The sequence below is a fragment of the Mirounga leonina genome, unplaced genomic scaffold, assembly GCF_011800145.1.
Source record: "Mirounga leonina isolate KUSES-001 unplaced genomic scaffold, KU_Mleo_1.0 Mir_150, whole genome shotgun sequence".
NCBI lineage: Eukaryota > Metazoa > Chordata > Mammalia > Carnivora > Phocidae > Mirounga > Mirounga leonina.
The window spans coordinates 29,539,987-29,556,503 of NW_023270374.1; the positions used below are offsets into that span (position 1 = coordinate 29,539,987).

The 16,517-nt window shown below is 49.4% G+C and overlaps 1 long non-coding RNA gene and 2 other non-coding genes across 6 annotated transcripts; all 3 read left to right on the forward strand.

The window, feature by feature from the left end:
- Nucleotides 1-1,142: 1,142 nt before the first annotated feature.
- LOC118011476 lies at nucleotides 1,143-5,450 on the forward strand. 4 transcript variants are annotated; one of them, XR_004679480.1, is made up of 5 exons: nucleotides 1,143-1,286; nucleotides 1,884-2,038; nucleotides 3,280-3,349; nucleotides 4,794-4,976; nucleotides 5,063-5,450. It is a non-coding gene; the product is annotated as an uncharacterized LOC118011476 (long non-coding RNA). The 4 variants fall into 4 exon arrangements; XR_004679481.1 differs by lacking the exon at nucleotides 1,143-1,286 and adding an exon at nucleotides 1,394-1,408; XR_004679478.1 differs by lacking the exon at nucleotides 1,884-2,038.
- On the forward strand, nucleotides 2,535-2,677 carry LOC118011635. The gene has a single exon (XR_004679513.1). It is a non-coding gene; the product is annotated as a small nucleolar RNA SNORA71 (small nucleolar RNA).
- LOC118011632 lies at nucleotides 4,006-4,139 on the forward strand. The gene has a single exon (XR_004679510.1). It is a non-coding gene; the product is annotated as a small nucleolar RNA SNORA71 (small nucleolar RNA).
- Nucleotides 5,451-16,517: the final 11,067 nt, after the last annotated feature.

The following is a 16,517-nucleotide window of genomic DNA, read 5'->3' on the forward strand; positions in this document are numbered from 1 at the left end:
ATTTTGTGTCGTCTGCCAGCATCCACGAAACAAGAGGCTAACTGTTTAGCTCACAAGTAGGATTCACTCTCAGATCATGCACAGTTCTTAACACATATGAACTGCATGATCTTGGACACATTAAATAAACTTTCTGAGCTTTTGTTTCCTCATCAGCAAAATGGATAATAATAGTGTTTACCTTATAGGATGGATATGATGATTAAATAAATCAAAATCCTGGAATATAACGTGTGCTCAAAACTTAGTGATGATTTAACATTATAGTAGTAGGGTCCTCTGTAGCGTTGATGGGATAGGGCATTGGAGTGACAGATACCATGCTATGAAAAACACTGTTGGGGACGCCTGGGTGGGTCAGCCGGTTGGGCGTCTGCCTTCGGTTGGGGTCATGATCCCAAGGTCCTGGGATCGAGTCCCACTTCCAGCTCCTTGCTCAGTGGGGACCCTGCTTCTCCCTCTGCTGGCTGCAACCCCTGCTCGTGCTCTCTCTCTCTCTGACAAATAAATAAATAATTTTTTTTTTTTTTAGAAAAATACTGTTAATCCCCCAGGCAGGCCCTTGCTGTCCACCCTGGCTAAGTACATTTCCACTATTATACCACCCTGCCCATTTCCTTTGTAGCACTTTTAATGATTTTTTAAAACTCTTTTTTAAACAGTTTTAAAGGCAGACGCTTAACCAGCTAAGCCACCCAGACGTCCTGACTTGTTATGATTTTTAATTATTGCATTCGCTGACTCATTATTCCTACGAGAATATTATAACAACAAAAAAATCAGGAAACCTGTCTGTCTTCAATATATTTCCAATGCTTAGCCCAGTCCCTGATACGAGGTTGCTGCTCTGTAGATTTTTCTGGGGGGATGGGAGTCTAGATGAACATATAAATGTATGAATGGATGGGTGTGTGGGTGAGTGGGTGGATGAATGGATGAGAAAGCTGGTGCTCCCTAAATATTTTCCGGATAAATAGATGGATGGATGGAATGATGGGAAGATAAAGGGATGCCTGGATACTTGGCCGCTCAGATTTTCACCTCCTATCCACGAGGGGGCGCAAAGAGACCGCGCGCGCGGGCTCAGCCCGGGAGACGCCGCTCTAGGCCGCAGCCCGCGCCCCAGGTGCATTTCCGCCGGCGCTGGGCGGAGGGGGGAGGGGGTTTCCTGCGGCTACAGCCGCTTTCCCGAGCGGTCCCGAGCCGTTCCGAACCGTCCCGAACCGTGCCGCAACCTTCTCGCGTCGTTCCGTCTGACCCCGCCAACGACAGTACCCGCGCCCCGGGTGAGTCACTGCGGGGCCGCGCTGCACAGGGACCCCCGGCGGCCTCCAAGGCCGGTGCTGCATCCCCCCTCCCCGACAGGAGGAGAAACTGAGGCCCGAGGGGGCGGGGAGAGCCGGCGGAGGTCAGCCCGGATTCCGGGCCCGGCTCCTGGCTCCGTGTCCGGCCCCTCCGCCGGGTGCGGCTCTCTCGGGAGGCGGGTGCTCGAGAAAGGGGCCCCGGGTCCGATTCCCCGCCCTCAGCCCGCCCGCGGGGAACACTCGGGTCGCGCTAACGACCAGCAGCGGGTCCGGCGACGCGCGGGCCGCGCAGCCGCGTGTGTTCCCGGGCCCGAGGGGCGCCCCGGACCCCGCGATTTTCACGCACTCACCCGCCCCCGGCTCCGGGCCTTGAGTCCCCCAGAGCCGTTCATCGGTTGCCTGCGGAGTGACCTGAGGAGCGTGAACCCGTTCTGGCGTCACCTGTCCTTACCGGAGAGTGTGAAAGCCCCGGGGGTGCAGAGCGGTTGTCTGAGCTTTCGGGGGCGGGGGGGGGCGCTCGCGGGGTCGCAGAGGGGCAGCTTGGCACCAAAGCCCCTCCCGGTTCTCTCCCGTGCCCAGGCCGTGCGGGCTCCGCGGCTCTCTTGGGAGCAGATGGGGACTGTCCCTTGGACGGCTTTGCGGGCCGTGCCGCAGGCAGCACCCCTGTCTGCCCTGCAGGGCCCTGATCCGCAGCGCCTGATGCCGCCCCTGTGTGCAGGGGTGAGGCCTGCTGGGTAAGTGGTGCTGCGCGTGAGCAGCTCGACCAGGGGGCTCGTTGCCTTCCTGCCACAGCGCGGTGGGGGCGGGGGGCGGGGGGGGGAGATCCTGGAGCTCAGGTTCTGAGACCCTTCTTGCAAAGCCCTTGCGCAGAAGGGCGTCTGGCGTGGTAGGTGGGGTGGGCTTGGGGTCAGAGAGGTCTGGGTTCAGATCCCGGTTCAGCCCACCCCTGGGCAGCCGCATAACCTTGGCTCCGTTCCTTCCTTGTCCGGAGCTTCACTTTTAAGTGGGGAAACTGCCAGAGCTCTGGGAGGACAGAGGTCTTGTGTGTGTCCTTTGTTTTTGAGCCCAGGGTGCCTGACACGTAGTAGGTGCTCAGGCTGTATGTGTGGGGTGAATAAACAATGTCGGTGTTTTTGCCCGGAGTTAGTCTTCCCTTTGATGATGGGAGATGGAATCTTTACGTGAAGTGGTGATGATGCTCTGGGTCCTGGGCTTGGCGGGGCAGCTTTCCCCTGCCTGGGAAGGTAGCAGGCTGCTAACATGGGGTGCCCGTGTCCAGGTCATTGATGGCGCAGGGAAAGGATTTGCTGAAAGTGTTTCCCCATGTTTGGAGGATCCCTTCCTGTCCCTTCCAAACCTGGAGCATTCCCGCACTTCCTCCTTTTTACCACCTTTTTGATGTCTCCTGTCACCTGGTGCCAATGTCGTGCTCATGGGTAGTACAGGCAAAGGATTCAGAGAAGAGTTGTCCTGTAATTGGAGAGTCCACATCCACACCTTCCAGGAGTTTTCCCACATTCCATCTTCTCCGCAGACACGTTGGGCCTCGGAGGCAGTGGTCTGTGCATTAGTGTCCCTGTTGGGCTCTGACTTCCTATCCGTGCTGTTGGGAGCCAGGCTGTGTGTGTTACTTGAGTTTTCCTCGATGTCCAGCGGAGTTGCTGCCGGGCAGCCATGGCACACTCCCGTGAATCTGGCCTTGGCATCCTTTTCAGCCTATCCCTGGTTAATGATGCATTCATCAGCATTGGCCACCCTGTCATAGACCACGCACTGTCTCCCTCTTTAGAGTTAACTACTGTCCTTTTTACGAGGAAATAGTGGGTCTGTGGAGGAAATAGTAACAGCCAGCATTTGTCGAATGCTTACTTTACTCTCTGGCAACTACTGTGCTAGGCTCTTTCCTGATGCCTACCATGCCTTGCTGTGAGCAGGGACAAGTTGGTGCCCATTCTTGGGTTTTGGTCTGTTGCAGATGAGCCCACCATGTGCAGAGCCATCATGGGAGTTGTATCAGGAATATTCTAGACCCCAGTGTCCTTGAGGTAAGATTTCTTGTCTTTTCTCTGGAGTGTTGGTTCCTTGCATCTGGTATAGTCAAGTGTGGGTTCCTAGCGGCTTCATATGAAGGCATAGGGGAGCTGAGAGGTGAGAAGGTAATGTCCGTGAGTCCCCAGCTCTGTCCCCTCAATCCCAGGCAACCTAGATCATATCTGGCCCTTGATATGTCCTCAGTGCCTGCTGCAGAGGAAGAGTCTCTAGAGTCCCACTGAGTAATGAGAGCTCTCTGGGGTGCCTGCCTTCCGTCCTTGGAGTGACGGCAGAAGCATGTTGTAACTGGAAATGAGACCCACACATCAGAGACTCCTGTCCCTGGCTTTGAATCCCCTTGTGCTGCTCTCTCAGTGACCTATTCAGAACCTTATTTTCTTCATTTAAGAAACAAACTTATGATAGAGGTGATTTCTGTGCTGCTTAAGACCGCAGGATTCCTGTCATTTCCAGCCCTACGATTTTCACAGCGTTTTTGCCCAAAGTGTCTTCTCTTTGATTCCCCTTGGCAGGGAGGTTCTATGGGGCTTTTGCAAGAATGGCCACTCCTGAGGTCCTGTGCTTGGCTGGGTGGTTTCCCCAGATTCAGTCTATTCCAAAGGCTAGTGGTGCCTGCGTCTCTTCCTAGGTCTCTCTCTGCCCTTCATGCCCCTGCATTCAAAAGCGATCATGGGCTGCCTGTGCTCTGGTCATTGATCATGCAGGGAGAGAAATTGTTGAAAGCGGCTTCCCGTATTTGGAGGGTCCACACCTGTCCCTTCCAAATGCTGACGCTTTCACACACTCCTGCTCCTCTCCAGCTAGTGCTCTCTGGTCTCAGGCATTGAGTGCTGCTGTGTGAGAGTCAATGACGGGACTCTGTAGTTTGGCCTTTCTCAGCTTGGCCCCCTGTTGTGGGAAACCGGGCTATGTTTGTGTCCAGGTTTAGGTACTTTATAGGGTTTAAAGAGCCAGGATGAATTCTGCATAAGGATTCTGTGTGATATGGGTGGTTTATACTGATTGCCATAAGGTTTTCAAAGGAAAGCAGCTTTTTGGATTTGGTGGTCCAAATGTGATGTGATGGGAAATGTGCATTGGGTGGTGGTGGGCGGAGCAGCACGAAGAAGAGTTTGACGCTGGGGTGAGCACAAGTACCTGGGAGACAGAGTGCAGGGATGTAACGACAATGGAGAGAGGCTGAAATGGTGGCCTTCACTCCCAATTGGGGAGGTGTGCGTATGGGGCTCAGTGGGAGGAGCCTCTGAGCTTTAGCTCTCCAGCCATCTGTCTACCAATTACTATATCTGTTCTTGCCCTGAAAACACCCATTTTTTAAGGCTGTGTTTATTTTGACTCTTCTCTGTGAGCATTGGGATTCATTTTTGAGCTGTGTTTGGGGTGAAAAAAACCTGGCAGCTCATGCCTGATTAATTGGGGCTTTCTCATTGATAACAGCTTGGAGAAAGATGAGATCACGTTGGAACCGAGACACTTGTGACCACCTGCTCTCTGGCATCCTCCTCACTCTAGGAGAGCTGCCTTGGATCTGGAGATTGCTGGAGGAAGCCTGAGGGGATGGAGGCACTGGCCCTCTCAGGATGACCTGGGTCTCAGCTGCCCTGGAGAGAACTCCTCATGGTGAGTTAATGCCAAGGGGCCAAGTCAGCCTGTGTTTCTGATATGGAAATTCCAGGCTGCTGGCCTAATTGGACTTTCTCCTTTAGATTATGCTGGGATTGATCGTGGACACTAGAGTAGTATGATGAAGAATAATGTTGCCATGTGGAGCATCACCAGACCTTCTTACCCTGTTGCCTCAGCACAGCATGGAACGACTTTTCTCTCTGTGTAAGCAGGCCCAGTAAGCAAGGAAAGCCCTGGGACCCTAGAGGCTTGTGGTCCAGAGCTGGAGACTTCAGCTGGTTCTGCCGCTCCCCCAGCGGTGTCACCGAGCACCATGAACCAGGAAGACTGGTTCCCTTCCACCTGGGTCACGTTGTCCAGCAGCCTCCACGTCTCCCCGCCTACTCCTCCCGTAACTTTTTAGAACCAAGAGTTTTCAGTACTGTGCGTCGTTGTCCTCTCACCCACCCAATAAATCTTGAAACTGCCCTGCTGCTTGTTTTTGTTGTTTTTCTTCTCTTTTTAAGTCCATACCTCTATGAGCCGTCATGGGGTGGGTCATGAGCAGATCTTCCATATTTTACTCACTGAGATGTTCCGCTTAGCACACTCCCAAGGCTGACCTAGGGATAGGAGATGGGATGTAGAATTTGGACTAGGGGTTGAACAATCCCAAGTGCTTCTGGGGGGGGCTCAGGTCTGGGAGAAAAGGAAAACTTTAGAATTGTTGGCTGAGGGCGCCTGGGTGGCTCAGATGGTTAAGTGTCTGCCTTCAGCTCAGGTCATGGTCCCAGGGTCCTGGGATCGAGTCCCACGTCGGGCTCCCTGCTCCTTGGGAGCCTGCTTCTCCCTCTGCTTCTCTCTCTCTCTCTCTGTCTCTCATGAATAAATGAATAAAATCTTTAAAAAAAAAAAAAAAAAAAGAATTGTTGGCTGAAGGACATCTGGGCCCAGGCTTTGGAAAAGAGTACGATGGTGGGGTGGACGCAGAGGCAGAGTCAGGGGCTGAAGTCCTGGAGGAGGCAGGAGTGCCCTGAGTGCTGGGGCCAGGTTTCCCTCGGGGGATTTTGGGAGATGGTTCTGAGCAGGGGCGGGCGTGGCGTGGGCGAGGAACACCCGTCCTTTGGAGAGCTCTGGGGCTAGGGTAGGCAAAGGCTAGGTGTCGGAATTTCTGTTGCTGTTGCCACACGGTAGATTTGGTCTCTGGGAGTTCTATTCAATGACAGAATGGCAGTGGTGTGCCCCGCAGAGGGAGAAAGGGAGGCGTTGATTGTCCATTCCTTGCATGGAAATTGAAATCAGCTTGATCAGGGCTGAAGTCAAAACCACGTAGTGAGGCCTACCTTTGTGAGTTCGGCACCTTGATGGCCTCAGTCCCCAGGAGGGATTCTTGGGGCTGAAGTGTCTACTCTGCCCACCAGCTCTGGCAAAGGCCCTTCTTTCCCCCTCACCCCCCTCCTGAACTCCCACCCAACATCACCCGCTCTCTCATGAAGGTCCCCCACCTACTCCACTCTCTGGGCCAGTGTCATCCAATCATGGCCCTGGTCCTCTCGTGAGAAATGAACGCGTTTTTCCCCAGCTTGGCACAAGTTCCTTTCCGGTGGAGTTTAACTGTTGGCTGTTGCCTTGCTATTTGTAGATGTCTTCTCTCTCACACTGACCAGCCCCTCATCTCAGGCAGCTTCCCGCCAGCTTCCATAGCACTGTGTCAGCTTTGGGGAGCCCTGTGCGCTACATTCCCATCCCCTTTATTCTCTTTATGTTCTCATCATTTTCTTAAACTGCCTCCCCGCCCCACACCTCAGTCCTGTGGCATCTCTGCTGCCACTTGGTCCATGATGTGTAGGAGGGGGCAGCGACGGAGCGCTGGGGAAGAAAGGAGGAGGTGACATTGCCATGGTTGCTGAAACAGCCAAGGGAGGGGCATCTTGGGGCTATGGAGGCGGATCACTGACCGTGGCTTGGCCCAGCATCACCAAAATGTCCTTCCCAGTAAGCCCAACTGGTCAGGTTGCGAAGGTGTCAGCCATCCGTTGCCCTGTTTCTGCGGCACCCTAGTACAAAGGTTGATCCGGGGAGATCAGGGAGGTCCTCGCCGCAGCAGCCGGCGCAGAGTCCGCACTCAGAGCTCAGCTCTCCTCAGTCAACAACTCGTTCACTTTCAAATTGTAAACGATCCTTGCCCCCGGCCCAGCCTCTTGGTCTGCCCTCCCCTGCCCTCTGCCCCCCCGGCCCCATCTGAGCCTCAGCCCTAGCATTGCCATTCCATTCTCCAGGGTACCTGCGGGGCCCTCCTCACTGCCCACGGTCTGCCTCTCCATCCTCACCCCCCCCCCCCCCCCCCCCCGGGGGCACCAGAGGCCCCAGCCGTGCTACTACTGAAGGCCCCTGAACGTGCTCTCCCTTTCCTGGCCCACATGATTGGAATGCATCCTTCATGTCCGAGGTTGCCCTGACTCAGCTTGTGTCACTTCTTTCAGGAAGCCTTCCTTGGCTAAACCCCCAGCCAGACTGGATTCCCGGCCCTTCCTTTCCTTCATACCCAGTGTCAATCGTGTGCAGCACCATTCTAGGAATCAGTCAGCAAAAGAGCAAACCCGTCTTCACGGTACTTAACATTTTAGAGGACAGAGACAGACCATAAATAAAGTACTAAAATGTGTAGCATGCTAGAGAAGGGCTAAGGGAAAAAATAATGAAGCAGGGAAACGAGACAGGAAGTGTGGGGCAAGAAGGGGAGTGGCATCTGAAACTGAGCAGATAGGGAAGGCCTCACCTGGCAGGTGTGATTGGAGTCAAGGGAGGGCCTCTCATCTCTGGGCGTTCATGGCAGCCTTGCTGCCTCCATTACAGTGTAGACGGGGTGGTAGGAAGCTTTCCTCTGGGGTACCAGGCCCAGGGAACTGGGGGGACAGGAGGCCGAAGAAGCCACTGCTATACGCTGTGCCTGATTATGAATGGCTGCTATGTGGTGAGGGTGGCGGCCCATTCAAGTTGGGACTGGCCAGTCAGACTAGGCTGTGCATGTCTTGAGGGCGGGCTCCGTCTCTGCCAACTCCGCAGACCCCTTGCTCACCTCAACCACAGCTCAGTGCATGAGGGAAGCACAGCCACCCGAGGGCAGCCCTACCCGGTGACCTTGGTCTAGGACTAAGAGCAGGTTTTCCTCTTGGGGAGTTGTGATTGGTCGCAGGAACAGAAACAGGAAGAGAAGAGACAGAGGGATTGAGTCCCTTTAACCACAGGATCTCAAGGTACCTGAGCTCCTGTTGCAGGTGAGGGACCACTTCTAGAACTCTTCTAGGGGGAGGATGATATTTCAATTTCTAAACCACATCTGTGTTCCACATGGCCCGGGGTTCAGTTTTCCCCAAATTTTTGTGAGGCATGGCCAAGTGACCAAAGCTCCTGTCTTCCTTTTTTACTAGAGACCTTACATTTACCACCACTGTGTCGCTACTAGAGGGAGCCAAATGAGCCTCTGCCCCTAACAGCCTAAGGGTACAGTGACTGACACATGCCAGGAGCTCAGTCAGCATTCAAGGATGAGGAAGGAGGCCAATGGTGGTCTTGCCAGTGTGCACCAGGAATAGCTCACGGAGGCCTCTCCGTCCCCAGGACTACAACTGCCATGTCACCAGGATACCTAACTACACCTGCCCTGGGAGGCAGCCTAGTGAAATCATTTAGAGCCTGTTGAATCCTCACAGTGTCCCTCAATCGCTGTGGGGCCTAGAGCACGTTCTTTTGCCTCCTTGAACCTCAGTTTCTGACTGTAATTCGACCATCAGCACGTACCCCCCACAGTAAGGATGAAATAAGGTGATGCATGTTCATTGCGTAACAGTACCTGCATCATACTGTGCACTCAATAAACGTCAACCATTTTTATTGGATGAGCACGTCTAGCTTGTTGACGGTTAACATGAAGAACAAATATGTCATGATGACAGACTCATCTGTTAACGTGACACCACAAATACTTTCTTTGCTAATTTGCAGATATCCCAGTAGGACTGGTGTTAATCATCGCCACCGCTGATCAAACTTTGATTAAATGCCACGCACTGTACTAAGTAAGCCCGTAGATATAATTACCTCGTTCAATCTTCACAACAACCCAGTGAGGTAGATTTCATTATCTTCCATTTTATAAATGAGGAAAACCAAGGCTCAGAGAAACGAAGGGACCTGTCTTACTTCTAATGAGTGGCTCAGCTGGCTTTCCACTGTCTGGTGTATTAAGTAGTGAAAAATGTTGCAGGCTGATTTCATAAATAGCATGAGCATATCAGGTTGTCAGATGCTTGTTTGTGCTGGAAAACTAGAAATTAGGGTATGTTACTATTCTGTCCCATCTGCTTCACGTTGCCTATTTTCCAGTCTTCTAAAATATTCCCCATCTAAATCAACAGCCTTTAAGACTGAACCTGTGAACCTGACATGTACAGACAATAGGCATGTTTCAGCCAACACCAAAATATCAACTGTTGTTGATCTTTACCGTTGTTGCTTTTTTTGTTAGAGACCTTACATTTACCACCACTCTGCTGTTACTGTAGGAGAACAGAGAGCCAGAAGAATGAAGGTTCACTTGTCCATTCAAAAAATACTTATCAGGCACTATGCTAAGAATAGAGATACAGTGATGAAAAAGAAAGTTTCTGCCCTCAAGAGGATCACACACAAGTACTAAGAGAGTAAGTTTGGTTTTTTTTTTTTAAGATTTTATTTATTTATTTGAGAGAGAGAATGAGAGAGAGAGAGAGAGGACATGAAAGGGGGGAGGGTCAGAGGGAGAAGCAGACTCCCTGCTGAGCAGGGAGCCCGATGCGGGACTCGATTCTGAGACTCCGGGATCATGACCTGAGCCGAAGGCAGTCGCTTAACCAACTGAGCCACCCAGGCGCCCTAAGATAGTAAGTTTTATTAATCCACATGTCTTTGAACAGTCACTGTGTGCTGAGTCTTGCTGTAAGCTGGGCATACAGCTCTGACCAAAGCAGAGGAGGGGTCTCATGGAGCTTATAGTCTAGAATAGCACTATCCAATAGAAACACAATGCAACGCACAAAGGTAATTTAAAGTTTTCCTAGTAGCCACTTAAATAAAAAGAGGATGAACTACATTTTAATAATATATTTTATTTAAGCCAATACATCAGAAAATATTGTCATTTCAGTATATAACCGACATAAAAAATTACTAATGAGATATCTGGCACTTTTTCCCAAGCTAAGTCTTTGAAATCTGGTGTGTATTTTATGCTCATAGCACATCTGGGTTTATATTAAGCACCTTTTGAGTGTTCAATAGCCACATATGGCTGGCAGTTACCTTGCTGGACAGCAAAGATCTAGGTGGTGAGGGGTTCCAGGCTAATTCCATGTAAGAAGAGTATCCTGAGGCTGCCCCCTCTACCAGAAGGCTGCTGCATTCTGTAGAGTCTTAAAGAAGCTTCTCTTGCGTAGGTCCCCCATTCTCCGGTATCCCTCCTGGGGATCCTACATCCTGGCAGAGTAGGGCCAGATATACAGTAGCTATGCCTGATGGAGTCCCCGCATCACGTTCCAGGATCTTCTGGAAGCCGGACACCAAGTTCTGTAGTGCTTCTCTAGCGCAAGCCCCACCTCCTGGAGTTGACCTTGGTGTGCCCCAAGTTAGTACATTCGGTCAGTCACTACTTGTTTATTGAGCGCCTACTAAGTGTCAGCCTCTGCGGTAAGCAATGGGAACACACACCGGTGAACACAGGCCATTGTAAGCTCACAGTCTTGTCATGATAAATGAGTAACCCACAAATGAAGAAATGTAATAAATGCTCTGGAGGACAAATGAAAGGTGCCGTGGGACTAAATGGGGACACCGGAGATCTTGGGCGGGGGGGTCAGAGAAGGTCTCCCTGAGCAAGTAGAATTACCTGGGCAATGGAGGACTGGTGCACGTTCGTGAGCATTGTGGGGGACGTAGAGGGAACTGGAGGGGAGGGCCAGTGTGGAGGGCATGCAGCGCGGAAGGCTGGGGCAGCAGCCTGGAGTGAGTGTGGCAGCCCTGGCTTCGTGCCTCACACACCCAGTTCAACCCAGCTGCGCGACTTGGGTGACACGTTTCACCCTCTCTGGGCCTTGGTTACCTCCCTTAAAGGGATGCGGTGAAGACATATGAAAACACCTGCTAAAGCAGATGCCCCGATTCGTTGTTAAAATATTGACCTCCGTTATTATTTATTATAGGTTCTTCTGCACCATATCAAGAAGATGGCCAAGTTTTGTGTTTGTTTCCTTGTCTTGGGGACATTGGGGTTGAAGCCTCCAAAGTAGTTTTTAGAGAATGGAGACAGACCCTTCCCCTTATTGTTTCCCTTACTTTATTTTTACTACAAGATTTGAACAACACAAGCAACAAACTTGAATTTTAAAAATAAATCTTTTCTAGGGGCGCCTGGGTGGCTCAATTGGTTAAGCGACTGCCTTCGGCTCAGGTCATGATCCTGGAGTCCCGGGATCGAGTCCCGCATTGAGCTCCCTGCTCAGCAGGGAGCCTGCTTCTCCCTCTGACCCTCCCCCCTCTCATGCACTCTCACTCTCTCTCATTCTCGCTCTCTCAAATAAATAAATAAATCTTTAAAAATAAATAAATAAATTTTTTCTATCGGAATAATTTTAGATTTACAGAAAAGTTAAAAACCTAGTACAGAGAGTTCCCATATGCCCTTCACCCGGCTTCCCCTAACAAGCACACGGCTATCATGTAGCCACAGTATATTTGTCAACTAAGAAATTAATACTGGCCCATTACCATTACCTGAACTCCAGACTCAGTTTGGATTTCACCAGCTTTCCCTGTAATGTCCATTTTCTGTGCCAGGATCCAGTCCAGAATACCACATTACATTTCATCAGGGTGTATCCTCCTCATCCCTTCCAATCTGCAACATCTCAAGTCTTTCCTTGTTTTTCCAGACCTTGACAGTTTTGGAGAATGTTAGTATTTTGTAGAATGTGCTTGATGTGCGTTTCTTTGCTGGTTTCTCATGACTAGAATGGGGTTATGGGCTTGGGGAAAGGATTATCACAGAGGTGAAGTTCCCTTTCATCACACATCAGGGGCACATGATATCAACATGACTTTTTCCTAGTGATATTAACCTTGATCACTTGGCTAAGGGGTGGCTGCCAAACTTCACTGTAAAGTTACAGTTTCTCCTTTTCCAAAGATTATGGTCTTGGAATATAGGCTTGATTTTAATACATATTTTAGAAAACATGTTTAGAAAACATTGCCCGACGGTGAGAGTATATATTTTTCTCAAGCACATTTGGAGCATTTCTAAATATTGACCACATTGTATGTTGCAAAGCAAATCTCACACACCAATGCGTCAGTATCATATAGACCACAATATGTGACTACAACATAAAGACATAAAACCAAAACAAACTTCAGAGAATATTCAGACTTAAATTAAATGAAAATACTGTATATCAAAACTTGTGGAATGCAGCTAGAACAGTACACAAGGAGTTTATGCCCTCGAATGCTTTTGTTGGGATTTCCCACCAGTAAGGGAGCATGTGACCCATCACACAGGAGACTTACCTGTATTGACCCCTGTAGACAGGAATTCAGAGGGTTCAGAAATCCCCAGTGTTCAGTCTTTGGCACTCCTTCCTAACCATGAGGGAATCAGAACACCAGGTTTATTCCCTGGCAGCTTTATTAGGGAGGTCATTAAGGGTCAAGATGGGATTCCTTGAACTCCGTTGGAATGGGCTCATCAAGGGCCACTCCTCACCAGAGAAGGATGTGCTAGGAAAATCTATCCTTTTCTTTCCATTTCCTGTGGCATTGGCTCAGCCAAGCATCCCCAGCATCCCACAGCATCTCTGCTTCTCAACAGTAAACTATGATGTGAATTGTCCCCATGAATTGTTCAGTGCACAACTATATGTAGATGCTGTGCCTAGCCTCAGTGGAAGAGGGATGCGGATGTGCCCTGGGATAAACCCAGCATATGTCTCTCACTGTATGCAAAAAACCAGATTGAGTGTGAAGTCAGAAACCCACATAGAGAGAGAGGCAGAGATGCAGGACAGGAAGTCTGGTGGAATTCCAGTCCCTGGTGTTTGTTGTGTTGGCCCAGTTTGACCCCTGCCCTCCCCCTCATTTGATTTTGTAAGTTATTAAGGTATTCCATGGAGGCTTTGCATGAGGCACTGTGGGCATTTTGCTTACCCAGGCTGACTTTCCCCTGTATGACACTGGACTGCCGAACTAGATTTCCAGCGAACAGGCATCATGTTGAGTTCTCAAAATAAACATGTTGTGATGGCCCTTGCTCACGGCCTTCAGACAACAGTCCATTCTCAGTGGCTTGCCCTTATTTGGTCACAACATTTATTTTCTGGTCTTAAAAATAAAAGAGTAGGCACACTCCCTCCAAGCAGGAAAGGAGTATATGTAGAATTGGACCTTTTGATGGGAGGGATGTTCTGCGGACAAGCAGCCACTCAGTGGGGCCCAGGTTGGCAAGCAAGACTGCCTGGCAAATGGTGCTCTCAAGAGTGGAGGAAGTGAGCTCATGGAAACTCGAGGGGCCTACCAGGGGAAGAGGATACTAGCCAAGGCAGCCCTAGTATGTGCAAGACCTTGAGCAAATGTTTTTTGCATGGCTCCTTTCTATATAAGCAATTTGCTTAAAAATATATATCACAAAATTCATGGGCCCATGTGGAATATAGTGATTCATTGATGGGAATTTAGAATAATGGATAAGGGGGAGGTGCTGGGACTGTATTTATTGTCCTATCAGGGCACATGAAAATTCTTGGTAGTATCCAGGCACCATCTGTTCCAGTTCAAGTGCAAGAACCATCCCTTCATGTTTTTTACTATAAAATGTGCCATTATTGCTTAATTTCATATTTCCCACTGCCAAAAAAGATACGCTATTTGGAACCTGTTAGTACTGAAGCAATATAACCTAACTTTGTAGTCTTCTAATACATTTATTTAATGCTTGGTATATTATTACTCATGATGCTGCATCATCCATGAGTGGTGGTCTCGATATACTGGCTTCCAAGGACCCAGAGATTTTTACTGTGACTCACTGATGAGAGCTACAAATACAAATCTTACCCAGAATACGCAGGGAAATGTGAATGATAATTTATTTTCTGGTCATGTTAAATTTACCTTTTGGAGTATTGTTTCATAAACATGGACAACACATCTTCAAATCATGTCTTGAACTCTTCAGGCAATAATCACTGTGTTCCTAAAATGTGATTGCTTTCAATGCTGACCACACTCGCTTTCCACACACCACCACCAGCAGGGAGCACAGGAAAGGGATCTGCGAGAAGAGCAGTCCCAGTCATACAAGATACATCCACCTTTGTTTTGTATGGCTTAAGACAATGAGAACACCATGCCATCAGTCCATGATAGGCAAGAAAGTACATCAATGGGAAGAGCACATTGGTATTGCAGAGCAACACTTCAAGTCATTGGAGAAGATAGGCATAGCAACTCCTCACAAAAGGGGTGAGGTGATCACCCTGAGGGCCAGCTGAAGAAGGGACTGCAGAGTACATGGAGTAAAGGATCCCTGCTGCTCCCCTCCCCCATCCCTCTGGCTGCAGTAGGTCAGAGCAGTATCATGGGCTGAACACAGAGGTGCAGACCAACATTTGGGCCCACATCATGCAACTCAAGCTCAAGCATCTGCAGTGGACTGTTGGTAGCTCAGAGTCCTAAACTCACCCTGGTTTCAATGTGAGTGAGAGTCACCAAAATCAGCATGCCAACACCATTTTGGCAGCCCAATCTCACACAAGCTGGTGAAAGAAACTCTGCTAACAAGAGTGAGTTCCTGGGGCGCCTGGGTGGCTCAGATGGTTAAGCGTCTGCCTTCAGCTCGGGTCATGGTCCCAGGGTCCTGGGATTGAGCCCTGCATCGGGCTTCCTGCTTGGTGGGAAGCCTGCTTCTCCCTCTCCCATTCCCCATGCTTGTGCTCCCTCTCTTGCTGTCTCTCCCTATCAAATAAATAAATAAGATCTTAAAAAAAAAAAAAAGGTGAGTTCCTCACTGGGCTGTCCTCCTGGAACCAGAACTGGCCATGAGACTCCAGAATGATTCCATATATGTAAGTCCTGGAGCTCTTCAAGGCATCTGGTCAGCCTTACACATAAGTGATTGGAGTGGGGGCGGGTGGTGAGACAGAAGGTTGAAGAGCTCTTCAAAGAGAAGAAATAAAGAATGAGACTCACAGGGGATGGACTTGGTCTGGGAGTGCATCACCCTGCCTGGATGGCACTTCTGGCTCTGGCCAGTCTCAACCACTGGAGTAAGGCTTAGAAAACTTCAAGATAGAAATTTCTAGCTAACAGGACCCACGTGGGGCCTGGTCTGGATTGGGGCACCCTACCAAGGTGGCATTGTTGGCCTTGGAGGGGCGCTTGGAAAAGTTTGAGGAATACCAATCCAAAATGCAGCACTCCTTGAGGCACAGGATCTGGAGCAGGGAACATCTTACTTAGATCTAATGATGGCAGTACCACCAGCCACTGGATACTATTCACTGAGACTTAACAGTAGAGCAGGAAAGTGGGTTAGATGCTAAGCCAATGAATTTTTAATCCACTATCCATCCACCACCCCCACATCTACCCATCCATCCCACAAATGTTTGAGTACCTACACTGTGCCAGTATTGTCTTAAGTTCAAGAGAAATAGAAGTGGGTCTTCCCAACCATTATCTACCCCAAACTAGTTCTGTATATTTTGAAAAAGAAGAAAAAAAACTGGCTACAGATGATATACCTCTCATACATCTGTTAATAACTTTTCTTAATTATGGCTCTTGAAAGTGTTTTAATTACTATGAACGCATACAATTTACCCCAAATCTTAGTGGTTTAAAACACTGAAAATATTTATTTTGCTCATGAATCTGCTCTTTGGTCTGAGCTCAACAGGATTACCTTGTCTCTGTTCTGCTTGGTGTCAGGTACGGTGGCGTGAAACCTGGGGACTGGAATCATCTGAAGGCTTCCTCACTCACATATCTGGACATTTAATGTTGCCAGCTGAGACATTAGCTCTGGCTGTCAGTGGGAATATCTCCACATGGTCTCTTTGTGTGGCCTGGGCTTCCTACCAACATGGTGACTGGGTTCCAAGGATGAGTATTGCAAAAGGGGGTAAGCTAAGTGGAAGCTGTAACCTCTTTATGACCTAGTCCCAGAAGCCACACAGTATTCCTTCTGCCACATTGACCAGAACAGTCATAACCGGACTCAAGGGGAGGGAACATGGATCCCATTTCTCAGTGAGAAGCGTGTTGGTTACATTGTAAGAACTGTGGGATGGGTTTTGTATATCTATCTATCTATCTATCTATCTATCTATCTATCTGGCCAACTTTGGGGAAAAAAAGTCTGCCAAAAAAGGTTAATATAACTCCATTTTTCCTATTTTGAATGCAATGCTTTTTTTTTTTTTTTAAGATTTTACTTATTTATTTGACAGAGACACAGCAAGAGAG